Source organism: Colletes latitarsis, chromosome 4 (genome assembly GCF_051014445.1).
Source record: "Colletes latitarsis isolate SP2378_abdomen chromosome 4, iyColLati1, whole genome shotgun sequence".
In the NCBI taxonomy this organism is placed as follows: Eukaryota; Metazoa; Arthropoda; class Insecta; order Hymenoptera; family Colletidae; genus Colletes; species Colletes latitarsis.
In genome coordinates, this window is record NC_135137.1 from 31,325,906 (window position 1) to 31,341,386 (window position 15,481).

The 15,481-nt window shown below is 38.6% G+C and overlaps 1 protein-coding gene across 6 annotated transcripts in view; it reads right to left on the reverse strand.

Annotated features, from left to right (window-relative positions):
- Nucleotides 1-15,481, reverse strand: part of LOC143340790 (uncharacterized) — a 509,578-nt gene that overhangs the window by 161,276 nt on the left and 332,821 nt on the right. The gene's annotated exons all lie outside the window — the stretch shown is intronic.

Genomic DNA, 15,481 nt, shown 5'->3' on the forward strand with positions numbered 1-15,481 from the left:
AAATATTTATATTGAAGAGAGCCATAAACTAAAACGTTTATTATGAAATAAATTACGTTCGTTTACACTATTGTTGGCTATATAAATTTTAGAAAATATGATGAGATACACGAAAGTAGATGATACAACAAAACTGAAGAGTTCGATGCTCCCATGCTACTGTTATAAAATTACACGTCTAATTAGTCAACAAAGTTTTCCATTCTCTGAAAACTATAAAGTTTCGTTTAAAAAATTATAAACATATTTTACGAAAATGATGCACCAAAAAGTATTCAGTGTTGTCCCATCATGCGTAAAACGTATCTTATTTAAGCTGCCGATACTTTTTGTTTCCAGGTAGCTCGAAACTTTAAATTTATACAAACTGTGGCGCGTTGAAAACGATGATTTGTTGTTGCACATTTTGTCGAAGAACTTCCTAGCCATACACTTGCAGAACTACCGTTATAAGAATATCAAGAGCCCACCTCTTAACCGGAAGAGTAAGGGAGAAGATACACGATATTTTCAACGAGACGACATTTCACCTACCCACCGCGAACGATACGGGACTACGATTAAATATAATTACGTTTGCGAGTGTCAGTAAAATGTGGAGAAGAGGAACGGGGAAGAGAGTCGTCCTCGCGGGACTAAGGAAGCCGACAGCTCGGTGATAATGATTCACCCGGCGCTGAGTGCCTTAAGACTCTTCATTTGTATTTTAATTAGTGTCGTTATGCTAATTATGCGCCATTGCTTCTTGTCTCGCGACGTTTTTGTTTTCCACCGCCTTCTGGCGATATTTGGCCAGAAAAATATCTTCGGAACGCAATGGGGACCAGCGAAATTAAATTCTACGCGCCAGTTGCAATTAGCGAAATCTATTAACACTAAACCTACCGCGGCCGGTCAAATGACGTTTTATCTTCTATCCGATAAAAATTAAAAAATTTTTTGTTGGAATATGCGACATCTTCTGCCAAACAAGATTGACTGTGGTCAGTCAATGCCGATAAGGCAGAATAGCGATGTTTTGGACATTCATATGTATACATATACATATACATGTATATATGCATATCTATAGCTATATATGTTAATCTAACCAAACCACGGTCTGTTGCCATAAGTATAGTATACATGTGACTTTCTGTACAGTTGCTCATGTTCATCCATATATTTTCAAATAAATATTATTATTAAAAGTATTATCAAAAAGAGTGGTTTTTCTTATTTGAATAATAGTTTCGAGTCTGCCAAGATTGTGGGATAGTTTTCAGATTATTGCAACATTTTTTAACATAAAAGAGAAGAATATCTTACGAATAAAAGAATTATACAAAACTGATGATAAACAGCTGAACGAGGTCTCACAAACATATTAATGTAGCACTTCATTAAACGTTTCTATAAAGAATTCTTTCGTTACTGTTTTATAATTGTGTCCGACCAAAGTCAGTTTACGTTAACATTTTTCCCCCAAACTCTTTTATCGTGTATCCTTCGAACTTCAGATTTTGTATACTCATCCTTGATATTCAATACAGTATATAAGCTGTATAAAATTACTATGCTGCTACTAAATGTAAAATTTCTTTTATATATGGAAAATATAAGTATTTGTAATGTCATATATTTTTGAAAATTGTGAATCAAGCTTCTAAGTTGTTCAAGATCGACCACTGCGAATCAAGAGGAACGTAATGAACTGATAAACAGAGTTGACCAAACGCGAAGGAAACCTTCTATCCGGGCAGATCGAATCGTTCCACCCGCCCCTCCGTTTTCACGGCTGCCTTTTTGTCACGCTCCGCCCCCATCGACGTTGCTCACCCTCCCAGCACGTAGCTCGGCCGAGCTTGTTGCTTTTTCCTCCCCCGACGCAGGCCGGAACTTTTTGTTATAGTCGCGCGAACTTCTTTAATAATGCAACTCTTTATATTCACGGGCGTTTTTAACAAGCGTCGGCCTCGAGATTAGGTGAGAGGAGGAAAAAGTGACTGGCGCGAGGGTGGAAGGCGGCGGGTGTCGGACGGGGCGAGGAAGACAGAGGGCGGCGAAAGAGAGACAACAGACGCGTAAACTCGAGGACCACGGTGGCTGTACGCTCTCCGAATACGCTGCCGTTACGATGTTTCTTAATTATTATTATTGCCATTGTGTTGCCACCGCGCTAAATGTAGCCCAGCCCTCGCCGCGGCGACAGTAACAGCCGCGCGGCCATGAATTGCTAATCTAGCGCGAGCGAACGAACGCGTCGTCGCGAGGAAACAGGGAACGACTCCACGTCTCCTCGGGACGAGGGGGAGGGGGCCAATTTCAACCGACGGTCGCGTATTTTTGTATTTCCTGCTAATGAAAGGCCCGGATACGGCTCGCGTCCCCGCGGTCGTTTCGACGGTGCGATAATCTTCAGACGGAGGCGTAAAGATGATTGGCCGCTCGGCGGGTTCATCTTCCGCGCGAACGCCGATGGGGGACAAAAAATAACGAATTGGTTTGCACGTAGGGGTATACTCGGTGAAAATTTCTCCTTTTAATTTTGTCCCTAGATTTGTTGCGTTTAGCTGGGAAATCCGGGATGATTCTACAAACGTGAAAGTCAATTGTGCAACAGGGAATCTGACACGTAGACGCTTGAGAAATTCATGATTTTCAGTCCTGGGTTCCCCGAGCTGATACTGCGGAGTTATCTCACTATTTGTTGAACAGTTTCACGCGATAATTTGTAAATCTAGATTTTGCGTACATTAATAAATATTGCTCGACCATCTTGGAGAATGCAAATTAAGATATTTAATTTTATTAAGTAAATTAAGTAATTTTAATACTTTACTATACATTTTATAACTTTCGTTTGAAATGAAAATAAATTTTTTTAAAGTTTGAAGATAAACGCATTTAAAATCGAAGTTCAATCTTGGATTCTCATGTATGTTGAAAAGTTTCACGCAATAATTTAGAAATCTAGATTTCACGTACACTGTTGTTCATAATTCACCGGACATTTGGCTCGTCCATCTTGAAGAATAAGATACTTAATTTTATTGAGTAGATTAAGTAATTTTATGACTTTACTATACATTTTATAATTCTCATTTGAAATTAAAATAAATAGTTTTAAATTTTGAAGATAAACGCATTTAAAATCGAAAGACTGTGAAATACGTGTTTGTAATTGCCGCTTTATTTTAAATAAAAGACACGCGCGCCGCCAAGGGTGAGAGTGAGTAACTGGGCCTGAGGTCCAGTCGTGTGTGTCTCGAAAATCCGTTCGAACGTAGAATGTGCAGTGAGAAATGATCAGATATTTTTCTTTATTCCAATGTTAATATTTAATAAGTTATTTTGCGTGTTTTGTGCGACAATTATATGATACGTGTGTGAGTTCTGTGAGATTTCGATTCAACGTGATTTCTTCGTGCCACGTTAAGAGGTTATGGGCCCGAAAGCCACGTGCTAATTTGCAGTTCCAGAGAGCAACTAACCGGGTTTTATGGACAATATCACAGAAAGGTAGGAATGATATTAATGAAAAATATACTAAAAAACAATAATCAATAGAATCTCATCATTAATTTAATCGTTTTCAAACGAGGCTGATATACTCCTAAACCGAACATTTTGAACTATTCGTGCTAGCATTTTAGTAAAATCCATTACATACAATAGGAATTACGTTTCGTTTGTAATGAAATGAATAAATAAGAGAGAAAACTGAACGAAATTATTGAGTAATATAGAAATTAACGTCATACTATTTTTACCAAAAAAAAACTAAAAAACAATTGACACTAAACTCTTACCTTGTACATTACGTGTTTCAGTCGACCCTCAAAAGTCTTACGACCAATCAAATATTACTTAACCCTGTCAAACGTTTACTAATCGAATAGTAACATTATTCCTAACCTAAAAACTGATCTTCCTTTCGTCCAGTAATTTTATCTGCACAGAAAGAGTTTTTTACCACAACATATGAGAACCTTCGCGAAATCTCCGAATTATTCTTGAAATAATAAATAAAATATTCACAAACTTAAAATTTCTTTAATTCCACCGATGATTGTATCGATATGACCACGGTTGTAAATCGCGCAACCGTTATTTCAACGTTGAATGAAATGGGAAACGGGTGCGAGCGAGAATTGGTTAAAACAAACGTGAAACTTGTGCGCGAATTTCCGATGATCGCTCGGGATGAAATTACACGCGGAAATGGCGTACTAATTGTCAAATAGAATTCCCGGTATCGTAACAATTGTATCGAGTTAAACAAAAAACGCCAACGAATTTTTCCGGCGATTGGATAAACGTCAGAATTAAAAGTTGCTGCTGAAATTACGCAAGAATTTGCGATATGCACCGTTCGCGTAAAATGCAAATATTTTATATCGCTGTTACGATACATGTGGTTTTCATCGTTCTCTCCCGACGTTATAAAACTGAACAATTTCCTGTAGGATAATTTATCGACGGGCAGAAAAGTTTTCGTTTGTTTTTGTTCCTAATTTAAACGCTTTTAAAATTACGCCAAATGTTCCAGAAAATTTGACTATATTTTGTACGTAATTCCTTTGAATGCTTCAAAAATGGCTACACGGCGATGGTGGTTGAAACGTTAATATACTTTTTACAAATATAAATAACCCTTTGCACTCAGAGAGTTTCTATTAATATAATTAGCAATATCAATGCAATTTTGTGATATAACTTCTAAAATTTTTAGAAGAGATTCTAGAGGCCAAAATAAGACGAAAATCAAGGATACTAATTTGTTGATTGAGGCTTCGTTAAAAAGTTATACAAACATTTCCGGCCACACAGTATATTTTCGGTAAAGAATTTTTTTTCTCGAAAACGCGTAGGATTTCGGGAGTATGTCTGTTAACTAAAAATTATTGTAATTGACCCCTACAACCAAAAATAATTTTTTTAGAACGAATTGAAATTTTTTAATTTCGCCAAAAAATTTTAGCATCTACTTGAATTTTTTTCTCGAGAGTGCGTAGAATTTCGGGAGTATATCTATTCACCAAAAATGATTGTAATTGACCCCCGCGACCAAAAATAATTTTTTCGTGAATGATTTAAAATTTTTTAATTTAATTTTTTAATAACTTCTTAACGACGCCTGAATCATCAAATTGATATTCTTGATTTTTGTCTTATGTAGGCTTCTATTTGTATATTTCCTAAATACAATTTGTGTTATGATAAATGAAAGTGCAAAGGATTAAAAAAGCTTTGATGTATATTTGCTTTTATTATCAAAAAGTCTTCATCGAAGGAGGAAAGAATATTGCATAATAACTTCTAAAAATATAAACAAAGATTTATGTTCGAAAAATAAAATCTCCGAATAGCGAAGGTTTTTATAATGACGGTCCTCCCGTAATTCTGTTCTCACGCGAATGGAAAGCGCGGGGAGTCGAAAGTCGTGCATCGTCGACGACGAGAGAGGAAATCGTGGTTTTTCGCAGTCGCTACGGGGGTGCCGCTTTTCAGACACCAAAGCGATTATGGATTTCTTTAATAAGAGGCCGCGTTTAAACAGCTTTGATCAATTCAGCCGGGCTAATTCCCACCCGCCGCGACCACGACGTCGACCTTTCGCTCTCTTCTCTCTCGTTTCCTGACGCTCTGTGACGTCTCGCGTTACGTGATTTAAGGGGCTCTAAAAACCTTCCTCTGATTAAGCGGCCGGCGCTGCCAGAACGTCGCTTGCCCTTTTCAGGGGTCTTCGCCCTTCTTTTTGCGCGCCCCGACTTACCGACTTCGTGAAATCACCCTGACGACGCCGATCGACGAAAGTCCATTACGTTTCTACCGGAATTTCGATGAATGAACCTAACGACCAACGTGAAAAACAGTGCCTCGAATGGGAGAAGAGATTTCCAAATTTAATGGACCGGGTTTTCAAAGGAGCTGCACGCTTTCCCAGATTTTACTACGGTTACGTAAATTGAGAATATTTTCTTACGTTCAGTTCTTTTCCACGTAGAATCTTTTTACTACTGTTACACAAGATAGGGTTGCAAGATTTGATTATATATAATTTTATTATATTTGCGATTTACTATTTATCGAAATTAATATTTCAGGTGATTGTAATAGCAAAAAAATTAAAACGCAGCGTTCATCCTCTTTGCGCCCAATTATTTTTGGCTCCCTTTGCATTCCGAGAGTTTTTATTAATACCAATTGCAATTTTATGATGTGACTTCTAAAAATAAAATGTATCAACACCTATATTTTAAATTTTATTCGTATATTTCCTAAATTCAATTTGTATTATAATAAATGAAATGTTTGCCCAGTGGAATGCAAAGTGTTATATAACAATATATTGTTATACACAATTCGAACATACTGTTAAATATAATTCAAATTTCATTCACTATAACGCAAATTGAATTTGGCAAATATACGAATAAAATTTAAAATATAGGTGTTGATACATTTCTGTGTGAAATATTTTATTTTTAGAAATCATATCACAAAATTGCAATTGGTATTGCTAGTTCTTCATATTAATAAAGACTCTAAAGAGGGTCAACGCTGTATTTTAATATTTTTCCTATTACAATCACCTGGAATATTAATTCCGATAAATAGTAAATGACAAATATAATATAGGAGCGATATAACGCGTTTCATATTGTTACTAACTTGGAGGGTAGGAGTTTCATATTGTTACTAACTTTCTGGAGTCTCGGCTTCCAACTGTGTTGGGTTACGGGAAGACGGGAGATCCGCAGCCCGAAGACGGTAACCGAGGATGAGGCTACGGAAGAGGTCGATCCATGGTCGTCAAGTTAGTGAAATGTCTTTGCGGTGATTGAGCAAATATTTGATGAAGCTAGCGAGCCCTGCTCCTTCTGCCTCGAGGGATGAAACGCGCGGACGCACAATCCTCTCTCGATGGAGAAGAACGGAGGAATCGATAGGCATAAACGATATTCACGGAAGTACGAAATTCGATGCTACCGGTGAAATTGATTTAAAATTATTCTCTACTCCTTCAATGTAATAATGCCTGACGCAACAAAAGGTCCTCTGCCATGTCTTGTATATTGAAGAAAATTTTTCTTGTAGAAAGACCAGAACAGCTTAAACAATTCCATTGATATTATGGGCGTCAAAGTTTAACAACTTCTATCATTTTAAATTTACCATCTTAATTCGAACAATCACTGATTCATGTAGTGGTCTAAAATATTACTATAGGGAGAATAACTTCGTTCGTGATCGTGTACATATTTATTTCAAACATTACGTTGCTTCCATCTTTTGTGGTCATTAAGCAATCTTGTAAATACAGACAATATTTACATCACTACTTTTTTAACCCTTAAGCTTCTTCGTACATAAATGGTTCTATTAAATTGTAATCAGTCCAAGATTTAAAATGGGCCATAAAAGATGTCCAAAATGTAATGTTTTAACTCTTAACTGAGATTTAAGATCTTTGCAAGACATAATTAGTCTAGTGGAGAATTTCAACATCCCAAAATATACTATTGAAAAATACGAAGCAGCGACTACTTCTCCATGCAATAGTTTTTAGACAAAATAATCGAGTACGATATTAACACTAAACCTACCGCGACCGGTCGAATGATCGTTTTTTAAATTTCGTTGAGAATTTCCAACACACAATATTATTTTAGCGCCACTTAACTTCACGACTTTTCTTATAGTATACGTACAATGAATTTTACAATATTCACTTCTAATCTTATTGTTTATTTTCTGAGAAAAATATGTAGTTTGTCTTGCCTACCACGACCGGTCATCTGACCGGTTGAACCATTTATGTTTTTTTGTAAAAAACTGGACATTTGGTACCAAATTCTGATTAGCTTCCGATGTAAATAGGAAATATATGTATAGCAAAGACGAAAGGAGAGAATCTACAGTTCCCACTGTCTTAGAACAGTCTAACAACGCGTATTAAAAATAGTTAAACTTTAGACTCGTTTAGTTTCGAAACTATTAGTGTTTTATTAATTATAGAGGCATTATTAGTGGCGGCAAAACCTCCCCTTTAAAATGGTTTTTGGTTTTTCTCGATCCGACCTTCCGTTTTCGAGATATCGTAATTTATGTAAAAGGTAATTTTTTAAATTCCGCTCTCGGCCTTAGAAACGGCTATTAACGCGCATTAAAAATACTAAAAACTTTAGACGCGTGCAGTTCCGAAACTACTAGTGTTTTATTAATTATTGAGGCATTGTTAGATGCGGCAAAGCCTCCCCTTTAAAATGGCTTTTGGTTTTTCTCGATCCGACTTTCCGTTTCGGAGATATCGTAATTTATGTAAATGGTAATTTTTTTAATTCGACTATCTCTGTCTTCGTCTAACGGAGTCGGACCTCTTTGTCGCACGTGCTTAGTGCTGACCTAGCCCACGTACGTGACTCTCGTGACCCAGTGCCGGCGTAGTATTTCCAAGAATTTACTACGCACTGTTTACTATTGTCCGCGCGCGTTATCAATGAACTCGCGAGCGCGCAACAAAACGTAAACAAACTGTATCTCTGAAACTAGCCACCGCATCGACGCGAAATTAAAATCGCTGTATCTCCGGAACTAATGAAGCTATCGACTCTCACAAACGCTCATTTTAAAGGGCTTTTCATCCTCTATCTAATGCATGTATCACCTATTATAATTTATGCTATCTTCTATGTTTCTTTTGAAATTTACTTTGACGCTATGTACCCAAAGAAGTTTCAGCAATTCCTACTGATCGTACGACTAGTGTACGATAAAACTGGACCATAAATTGTTTATTTAATTGAAAATGAATTTAAGTACAGGATGTTTGCGTAATTATTAGCCAGCACTTTTTCTTAAATAGTTCTTTTCTCTAGAACTAACTACGGTATCGACTTAGAACAAAATTCGTTTTCAATGGTGTTTTATCTTCTATCCGATGAATATCAAAAAATTTTTTCACATAAAAGAAAAGAACATCTTACGAATGAACATCAAAACACAACTTTCTATACATATGTAAAAATTAGAAGTACGTTGCTTCGTTAAAGAAAAAAAGAATGATTGGTCATTTGACCGGTCATGGTAGGAATGGGTATACATGCAGTGCCGGTAGGTTTAGTGTTAAATATAACTGAAATAAACGCAGGTGTTGGAATGTCAAAATACCCCACATTATTCTATAATATCAAAACGCTTTCCAATCACGGTGGCGGGAATTTTTATTACACGATTGATAGATCGTTGCGTTTAAACATAAATATCAAATATAAGTAAAATGAACGCAGTCGTTGGAATGTCAAAATACCCCAAATTACTCTATCAAAACGACTTCCAAACACGGTGATTGGAATTTTTATTACTCAATCGATGGGATCGTTTGGTATTACAGCAACAATCGCTCGTGTTCGCGACAAAAGGGACGAAAAACTGAAGTCGAGCGTTCCCGGGCCGGAGTAAATTGAGTTTAATTTATCCTAATGCTTATTGCCTTGCGTCTGAACGGGGAGAGATACAGTATAAGCTTAATGAAAGGCCAGATGGAAGTCAGGAATCGGAGGACCGGTCTTTTCCCGGCGTTTCACAAATTAAAACTCGCGCAATTAAGCGGTCAGGAAGCCCGGGCTAAATCTTGCCTTCCTGTTTACGCTCGCGTTCCTCTTTCGCCCCGAAAGGCCAACGAAGTTTCGTCGGGAGGACACGTCGCTTCTTTCGGAATGAGGGGGGGGGGGGCTAGCAGGGGATGAAAAAAGGGAGCGAAAAGTGGACGCGCAGCGTCACGACGGCGACACGAAGCCGACGCCGCCCACTGGCTGGCTCGAAAGCAATTATGCAATTAGTTAAAGTATCTGGCCGCGTAACGGCCCATAAAACAAACATGATTGCGGGCGCTAACTGCTGCGAACGAAGAGAGATACAGAGGCAAGGGTTTCGTCCTAAATGGCACTGATGAGGTAATAACGGCTTAATGATTTTATTGACTGGCGTCTTGGCAACCCGATAAAAATATTTTGCTCGGCCTGTTAACGAACTCTGCATTATATTGTTTTATTTTATTCCATAAAAATTTGTAATCAATTCCTTAACACTTGGCAGGACTTTTCGCTATTGAACTGAAACAATCAATTCTCAAGCTGAAATGTTAAAGGAAATAAATTTGAATAGGATTTGTAAATTTTAGTGAGGTCGAGGAAAATAAGTACTAAGTCAAATTTTACGTTGTGTAGTTTAGATTTGTTTTCATGATTTGATCCCGTGAAAAATTGTACGGTTTTGATCTAGCAGGTGTTAAGGGACATTTTTAGTAAATATGACGACTATTTATTTGGGTAAGGGGAGTAAATGTTTACTAAAAAGCATCCGTCGAAAGTGTCTTCAAAGAATTTGTTTGCATTTATTGTGCGGATTTTAACGAGCATCAATTTTGAATAATAATATACAAAAGAAATAATGGTTCAGTTAAAGTTGCCATTAAAAATTGAACATTTCGTACGTTGCTGCCTAATAGATGAATTGTTTTATCCTATGTATTGGGTTCTATAATTCACGATAGTTTATGGTTCCCCTTCGCCGTATTCCCTCGTGATTCGCGTCGAATCGATGGTGTTTGCCGCGGCTATAAAGAGGCCCGATAAATATTTCAAAAAAACATAAACACCAGGCTCGCGCAAATCCCCCAAACGTCAACGTGAACGCAAAGTGATATTTGAGCGAAGTCGGTTGACGCGGTGCCCCAAGAATTTTAACATTCCTCGAGCGTGTGCTCTTCTAAAGCACCCCGTGACTCTCGTGTATTATGCATGGCTCGCAGATCGCGTTTCCACTTCGGAGAAAATTCGCGAAGTCGCGTACTGATCGGGCCGAATCCACGATTTCGCGCAAACGTCCCAAATATGAATCCAAACAAACGAATTGGCGTTAGAGAGACATTTGTTCTCGTTCGTCGAATTTCAATTACAAAGAACTTCGTTAATCAATTTCTACAATTTATTAGTAATTCGAATATTCCATTCGGAAGTTCCGTCGGCGCTTAAAGTCTCTGTTTGATTTTCAAACTAGAATTTTCTCAAGTTTCACCATTAATTGGTAAGAAATTTAGTCCCCCAAAAATGTCGTGTTTCGGGTAGAAAGTGGTGTTCGAAGGTCCTTTTAAAGGAAATGGAGCAAATTGGATATATCTGTCGGCGATGGAAACTGTCGTTGCAGCAAGTTCATGACGTTGGAAATCGGTTTTCAGTTAGCGGCTCTCTTTCTCTCCGAGCTGGGCATATATACATAATGCATAACCGAGCGCATCATCGTATCTCCATTTCGTCTCTCTGCAGGCGGCGAAGAAGCGGCGTTGTATCGAGAAAAATGGGATAGGCTGTCTTTTTTCGCGTTGTCCCCCTTGTCGACATTGGCGACGGCTGCTGGGAGGCGACGAAGGTGACGGCACGTGTGCCAAAGTGAAAATGTATGGCTCGCGTGAGCACGTGAGCCGACTCCCCCGCGCGCAAAAGAGATTCTCCAAGAGCCACTAATCTCTACTCGATTCTACTTCGAGAACGTCTGTGATAAGTACTCAAAGACTGCGGATCTTTATACAAATTTATATTTTTATTAATAGAATTAACGAAATGGAGCTTCATAGAGAGTTATATCAGCCCCTAAATATAATAATTCGTATCTCAGTTCAAGTATTTTTTACATTTTACACTCTGTAGTTCTCTAAAAATTTAAATTCTTCATAAATGCATAAATATCCGCAGTCTAATAACGGGGGCATGTTTCGTATATTATAATGAAAGTTACTTTACATAAATGTATCTCGAAAGGGAAGGCACAAGTCAATGTTTATGCCATTGGATATTACTAGAGAAAATAGCATAGTTTTCCGAAATATTGGAAGGGATGCTTGCAAAAAATAAACTAAAGAATGGATCCTACACATAATCACAAGCAACGGAAATGTTATAATTATTCTCAAGTAACTTAATATTCATGACCACATGCCTCTGTTTGTACTCTGCTGATCAGTCGTTCTCTGACTCCTGGTTTCATCGATTTCGAACAACAAAAAAATTCGTTACCTTTCGTACTTTAAGGTTTAGTTGAAAGACCAGCTTAACCCCTTGACGTACGATTTAATGTAATTTTTCAAACATATACTATTCAATTTTATTTAAATTTATTCGTACAAGGAATGGCCAGGAAAAAGAATAAATTTGTGTTGATTTTAATATATAAGACTTGATGACCAGTAGCCTGATGATTGCGTAAATTTGACATCAGGAACTTGTAACGAGTTAGACCCGTTATTGCAAAGGGTTAAGGAGCGTCTGGTAATAAAGATATTCTACGGGAACGAACGTTTCAACCTTTGACGTTCGCGATCCCAGAAATTCAAGCAAACCGGCAGCCACATTAGCGGTAAGGCGAGCTACACGCGGGACGATGGCTGCATAAATAAGGTGAAGGAAATTTGCAATTATGAATCGAGACTAGAAATACACGACTGCTGTCCTCGGCACCTACCAACCCTCCGCCACCCCTGAACCCGCCTCTCCACGCCGATCCAAGAGAGCTATCTAACGCGAGTGCATACCCGCACCGAGTTTCCGCAGAGTTCCACAGGAGGGTGTGTCGCAGGAAAAGTTGAAGGAAGCACAGCTGACGAGTATGCAAATGCGGTACCCACCCCCGTTCCCGTGCACCTCCTCGACCCTCGTACCACGGGTCCTCCCAGACGCCGACGAAACAGTGCAATCCCTATGTGCGGATTCGCATTAGCGTGCAACTTTCTGGCGAGTGGTTCGCCAGGGAGACGACGCAGGGGGTAGAGGGGGTGAACGTCTGGGGGTACGGAGCCATTGATGTTGCCGGCTGATTTCACTGCAAGCTTAAATGCAGCCCCGGATGAATCGCGGCGAGTGTCTGCCGATTAATCAAATTGAATTCGAAACGAACCACCCGACTCCAAGGTTTTCTCCGTCGACGAAATTCGTTTGCGTTTGAATTGTCTGCCTGCTTTGTATGCACGTTAACGCCGAAAAGAATATGATATGGGGGTGGCTGTGTGAACTATTAACGACTTCGAGATGGGCATAGGTAAATTAACTTTTTAGGCACGATACGCCATTATAGTGGCTCACTTGCTCACCGTTTGAATTAAATGATCATTTTCATATGGGTTGTTTCACACTCTTTTTGCCTTCACAACGTTTTATAACAGTGTTAACAATATACAGACAGAATATACAATCATCAGAAAACTTCGTTTCAACGTTTACGCGTAATTCGCGTTGAACTCTGTCGTACAGAGAAACAGCCATGCCTAAGAAGTTAATGTTTGAGGATGCTAGTGTACGAATATTGAAAGTGTGAGACACTAGGAGCACTTGTGAGAGAAATACGAGTCGAGCGTAGCCCTCTGCCGGCGAGCGCCGGTTTCAAAGGAACAAAAGGTCTTCCGAAGCACAGAAAATCATAAAATGTATACAAATTATGAAGAAAGAATTGTAACAAAGACACGTTTACACAAAGTTTGGCTCCACCTTTCAGTTGCACTCTGTATATGAGAATATTAATGAGCTAAATGTCCATATCTGAATATAGAGAAGACTTAGACATCGTCGGTAATCTCGCGTCTCGAAGACGCAGTGCACAATTTCTTCGGTGGAAATCGTTTTTGCATATATGCAAACTCTATTTTCGACGGGCAGAAGAAGTTCGCCGAAGAGGAAGAAACTCTTCTCCAGATCAGTCACACGCTCGGCTGCCAGCCGCAGACCTCATTTCCATATAGGTTCGAACCATTTAGTTCAAACATTTCTTTCCATTCGCTAAAAGCCTCCTCTGGCACGGCCTCGTACTCGATGGCATCTAACTTACAATTTAAATAAAAGCAAACACACGTACGCCCGCCACCCTCGCCCCGACCGCCCGTATGACTTCGTATACTCTTTAGATACCTATTCCAGAGCGAAAGAACTTTCAATGGGCTCCGAGATAGAAGACGTCCCCGACAGATTCCGGAGGGTGTGATGAATGTTCTTTAACCTCGCGGGTTTTCAGTCTTTTTCCCTCGCATTAAAGATCAATCGCGAGTTTATTCTGGCAAACGTTCGACGGTTTATCGGGCAATGGCTCGATAAATGTTTCGTTCCAGTGACTGATTGCGCGGTACATTGTCACGGGACATTCCCTGTTTAGAAACCGTGCTTTTATCGGTAGAAACGATGACCTTTGCTTCATACTTTGTACTAAATATTTAGGTGAAGTATTACTTCTTTATAGAAATATCTTTTCCAACGCTACTTCGTTTAAAGTTAGATTGAGAACCAACCTCTGACTGTATTCAATGACGAGTTTAGAAAAGTTCAGAAGGTGGACTAATCAAAAATTCTGTAGAAAATTTAAGGTTTTCAAATTGTTTAGAGCAATAATAGATTTTTTTGGTTAATGAGGAGTCGGTTTAAGAGTTCTTTCCCCCTTCTAAATTAATTTTTCACCATAAATGGCTTAATAGTTTCCCATAGGAAATGACTAGTTATCGAAAGATGTACATATTAAAAAATATATGATTCCATTTACAAAAAAAGAACATTAATAATATGAAAAAATTACAGTAGATTATTCTGAAAATCATCAACACTTTGAAGATCTATCTTTGATTGCTATCATGAACAATAGCTTCCAAATTATGTTTCATGTCATACTCTTTAATCAGAATTATTGAAAGTAATAAAATTAATAAATAAACTTAAATATTCTGTCAACCTTGTCCATTAAAATGATTCTTCTTCTAACGTTTCGTAATGGAAAAATGTATAGACAAGTACTATGCGTTCCTGTTGGGAAATTACCTAAAACTTCAGAGCCATACACAGCTTTATCCGTGCTCTATCAAATCGACTTACGCTGTTTGGCCTTTCAGTAGTATATTTGAGTCAGGATCATCCTAGTATCCGATCGGTCGAATTGCGAATTCGGCGCTCGTAAAATTAACGAACCTTGTTGCTTCTCTCTCTCCCTTTCCCACCCTCTCCGCTGTCCCTTGTTTCTTCTCTCCTCGCCAAAGATCGAATTCCTCCTTTGTACGCTGCCTACAGTGTTCCGAGAACTATTCACGAACTTCTTTGTGCGAAGCAATCAGGAGCTCCGAGTATAAACGCTAGATACAACAGGCACGTGCCGTGAAATTCATTGTCTGCGTTGCTAACGACGATGTTTAACGTTCCCTTTCGACTGTGGAATTAAAAGTAGTGCTACAACAATTGTTTCTTCGCGACTGAAATTTCTTTAATCATCGAAATGCCATTATAACGCGTTCGAGTGCCATTGTTGGCAGAAATACTAAAGTTTCGTGCACCGTAACTTGCTTTACGATCTTTGCTCGTTGCAACAGCGAAAGAAATTTTAGCGAAACTTTCGGTTCTGTGGCCGGAACTTCCCGCGCTCGCCGGCAGGTGGCTACGCTCGATCTGTATCTTTCTCGCATGTACTCGACTGA